General features: G+C 40.9%; 1 pseudogene; it reads left to right on the top strand.

The window, feature by feature from the left end:
- The first annotated feature begins 1,576 nt into the window (after window positions 1-1,576).
- Window positions 1,577-2,311, top strand: CR43176 (annotated as a pseudogene).
- Window positions 2,312-4,900: the final 2,589 nt, after the last annotated feature.

Raw genomic sequence — 4,900 nt, forward strand, 5'->3', positions numbered from 1 at the left:
CCGAGTTCGTATTGGGGATCTTCGTTGAATCTTTGCTCAGCTGTATGTTTTTCGTTGCTGGGTGGGTGTTGTTTCCCTGTGGCTAGTGAGAGAGGGTATGTTAACTCGTGCGGAGGCAAACAAAAAAAGCAAACGAGCGGAGTGAACCTAGTGAACCTGGAAGCAGGATGCTTCTGCACGGCGTCAGGATGGTAATCCGACCCACAGTGGGTCCGACTTTCAACAGGCAACTTGCGCACACACACAGGCGTACTCAAAATCGAAGCTGGGAGAAAAGGGGGTAAGGAAAGTCGCTTGGCAAGTGAGTGGTGGAACAGGACGATGTGGAAAGGACCTCCACAGGTGCGCTGCTCTATTTACATTGCAGTATTGCAAACTTGCTGCAGCGTGCCTCACAAAATAAACTTTAAAGCTTCACAATGAACAGAGGGAATGTAGTTCTCCGAAGCAGGAAGCCTTCCCTCACCAAACGAAATTTCTGGTATTTCTTGCATATTTTGTTCAGATTTTAATATGACGTTTAGCATTGCTATTGTAAAAATAGTTGTTAATTCAATGCTATCAAAGCTTTTTAGGCTAACTTCCAATTATTGTTTTGGAGGTACTCGTTTGAAAACAAGGAAGTACGCTATTCTATTTCTTGAAGATCAGATACGCGTTTCTCAGCTAGTCGGATTCGAAACAGAATACTAAAACCTTTTTCAAGACGAACGGACGCACGACTATGGCCAGCTCGTTAGATATTGATAAAGAATGTATATCCCTTAAACATTTTCTCCTACAATACCTTGAACGAATCTAGAATACAAAAATAACCATGGAAATATGGCGCCGATCTGGGAAATGTACTTCGAAATCAGCCAACATTGTTTGAAAAAAGGAACTTTTTCATGATCATAGTAGCATTGAGCCTCCATTCAAATCCAATCTTCATATCCCCACTCTGAAGACAGCATACAATCAGTTACCTTTGAACGAGAAACAACTAAAATAATTCGATAAAATTGAGTACAGTTTTATTATTTAAGATAACAATTCACTATGTATTTAAGCGATCTTGCATCGCATAGAGCGTCTCTTTCGCTTTCAGATTTTTTATTTAGTTTATTTTATTTGGCGTTCACTTCACTCAAAACAACCGATTTTGTGCGGAGCACGATAAAAACGTCTTGTTGAATATAGAAAGCAAGTTGTATTGATTTTCGTATAAGCGGCAGCCAAATGACCAGCAAAATGCCACTTGTTGCTTACCAAGGGGTTGAAATCCCGGAAAGGAACCTGTCGGACAGGATAATTTAAACACCTTCCCTCACCAAACGAAATTACTGGTACTTCCATATTTTGTTCAGATTATAATATAACATTTAGCATTGCTTTTGTAAAAATAGTTGTTAATTTAATGCTATCAAAGCTTTTTAGGCTAACTTCCAAATATTGTTTTGGAGGTACTCGTTTGAAAACAATGAAGTACGCTATTCTATTTCTTGAATATCAGATACGCGTTAGTCAGCCAGTCGGATTCGCGACAGAATATTAAAACCATTTTCAAAACTGGGTACAGTTTTTTATACATATATATAATTCTGAGTAACAAATCTGTATGTGAAAATTTTTGTCGATCAAGAATTTACCAAATAATTGGTAGCAAAATGAGCAATCTGAAACAAAAGGATATCAAGCCGGAGGTGGCAGTTTCAAAATCAATCACCTCTAGAAAAGCAATTGAATATGTTAAGTCCGACGCTTCCGACATTGACGAAGATATCAATACGGCAGAGGACGAATACGTCTCATCGTCTGGCTTTGTTAATTTTCTGAGGGACTTTAAGAAACGATATGGAGAATATTACTCGAATTATCAGACTATCACACTTTATCTGACTGACTGACTATTATCACACTTTCTTTGGTGCCTGTGGCTCCAATAGCTGCACTCCAAGAAAGGAGAACAAGTGTTCCAAGCCCAGGGTCTGGAAGAGTTGCCCAAAACCGCGGGCCAAGTCCTCGAAGCAACGTCGTAATTGCGCCAAACCGAAGCCCAAGTGCGCCCGACCCCGTAAGGCATGTCCCCGCCCCAGAAACAGTATGGAATGCGGCAAGCCGAAGGCAAAGCCAAGGTGTCTTAAGCCCAAGAGTTCCAAGCCCAAGTGCTCGGTGTAATCGGAGGTTTCATCTCCCACACCCTTACCCTCACCACTTTTCGGCCATTTTTATTTGATCAGGAACCAGTCTAAATTTTCAAATGATGTAAACAACGGGCGTTGCTAGAATCTATAAACTTGAGAAACCTCCAGTGAACCAGGAAATTGAGAAAACTGGAAAGAATTCTAACTGAATCGGCGGCAAAGGGAGCTCAAACAGATCTGATAAACCAAGGACCTAAGACAGGAAGGCCCAAGCATTGATCCTCAAGGCAACGATAAGCGATTGTACTATTTAGAAATAATGGTTTTATGTCTGATCAATTATAATTTGGGTTTCGGCCTTACCCTCTCGAGTTTCTGAAAGTGCTGTCGTAGGAACTGCACGACGTGTCTGCAGACGGACAACTGGACGATGAAGTCCTTGAGGACTCGCTGGATCCCATTCGTATGGATGTAGTGTTCGCTCTGCTCCTCCAGCGATTTGGCCATCATGTAGGACATGTGGTACGGTGGAGGTGGAATGGCTTCCGGAATGGGTTTGCAATGAATGCCGGTGATGATGAGATTGTGATAGGGAAAATATACGTATGTACGTATGGATGTATATATTATGTACATAATACGTTTGTGTGGGTAGTTATCTAGTGTTGGTTAATGTTTCGCTGGCAAATCGGTTAAAAACACTGATAATTTGGCTATATTTCGGACTGCCGCGTTTGTCTAAGCCTGCTGCTTTTGCAGCTTTTCCTTGCGTTGTTGGCACCGTTCTGTTCCGTTTTCCACACACACAGCACAACTCCGCTTTCACTTGGCAAAATTCACGTTTCTTGAATTTTTTGCAATCACTGGAGGCAGCATATGGATTGCTCGATGGCTGTCAGAAAGTTAGTTAACTAAGTTTTTTTCACGCACGTACAAAGTTTTTTTTTTTGGGCTGCAGGTAGTGGTGAGCGTCTGATTTAGTCACGTTCATATCAATAGGTATCACTTTGCTTCACAGCTTATCGATGACAACTTGTGTGTCCGGCTCTTCGGACGAATTTAAATTGCGGAAAGAAGAGCTTTTTCGAAGGATGTTTTCGTTCGTTGGAATTAATGTTTCGCCTAATCCAATAAAGATAAAAAGCAGTAGCTATGTGGATGTTAGATGTCAAAGCGTGTGTGAGCCAATCAACGGAGGTGGGATAACTTAGTATTTTTCCCTTGGGATTCTTGTTGTTGTATTTCTATTTTTTTAATGAAAGGCTGATATATTATTAAATCGAACTTATTGGCAACATAACATCTGATTCGCAATTCGACTTTTGTGAAAATTTAAAAATGTGTAGAGATATGAGCTGTTGAATATAGGCAATGCCCACATGTGTGTTGAATATAGGCAATTTCCACATGTGCATATGTAATTTTGTATGAGAACATACATACATACACATGAACTGTATGTATGTATATATATCAGTAAATAAGCAGCCGCATGAAGCTGGCATTTTTATCTGTATCAGTTTCAGCTTCAAATAAAACTTCTTCGTGTTCGGACGCTCGGCTCAAGACTTTTTATTTCGCGTTTACTCATTCGGCCTTTGCTCTCAATGCGCTGAGTTTGGGTGAAGATTAGGATCTTCCCAATATGGTTGTCAGTGTTCCACACTTGGAGCACCTTTTCAACACACAACATGAGCTTGGCAATTATATTAAATTCGTTAACTAAAGTATTTCTGCAGTTATCACCTTTTGCTGAAACGCTCCTGGTTAACTCTACTTTTTAAAAATAAAAAGTGGTCTGTGTGATCCTTAAATAGATCTTCAACGAGTCCATATATAGCTTCAGTAGTTTGGATCAAGCCATCAACACAATATATTTTATTACTTTGATATTTAACGCTCTTTAGGTATTTCTGCATTTCCTTTAGTTCATTCCAAACAACATTTTTAACTTAAAGCGCGCATTTCATGTGGCTTTTGTCAGTTAATACTCTGATATTCAGGCAATCAAATTAATCATTAACTTTTCAAACAAATGCAGGAGTAGAAGCTGCAACTTCGGAACTATTTCGATGTAATTGCTAGTTTTGGTTACAAGTCTTAATTACCGCTGCAACAGTGTGGCTCAGTGTCTGAGTTGCCAAACATACGCGGAGCAGAGCATCGAACATGGCTGCGTCCACTGCAATGTTGCTGATTCTGCTGATGATGATGGTGGGTGGTGGACACCACGCCCTCCGAGAACGAACGGATGCGCACGGCGCCATTGGCATTGGTGGTCAAAACCACCGAGCGGAAGCGATCGATGACCGCATCCTGGATGCTGTTCACACTCAATGGTTGCCCATCGCGCGAGTTACAATCCTGTGACTGAGGGAGGAAAGCTTCCAAAAAAAACCACTGACCAGTTTGGGGTATGAAAGGAGAATGCCTCTTTATTACAAAAGTTGTATGTTTCTCCCAAATGACTTCGTCCGAGTTCGTATTGGCGATTTTCATTGAATATTTGCTCGGCTGTCCGTTTTTCGATGCTGGGTATGGGTGTATGGATGATCCCGGTGCCTTATCAGCGATTGATGTACACATATACATTTTCACGTCATTGTGTTTCAATAAGCTTTTATTTAATTCCTTATTTCACCACTCACTACTAAAATCCCCACAACCACTGCCGTCATATGTTCATCACCTCTTTAGAATTATAACGATAAGCGTTGTGGGCATTGTTGATCCCTTGTCCGTACACCGGCTGCGCCAGTTACAATCCTGTGACC

The sequence above is a fragment of the Drosophila melanogaster genome, chromosome Y (genome assembly GCF_000001215.4).
Source record: "Drosophila melanogaster chromosome Y".
In the NCBI taxonomy this organism is placed as follows: domain Eukaryota; kingdom Metazoa; phylum Arthropoda; class Insecta; order Diptera; family Drosophilidae; genus Drosophila; species Drosophila melanogaster.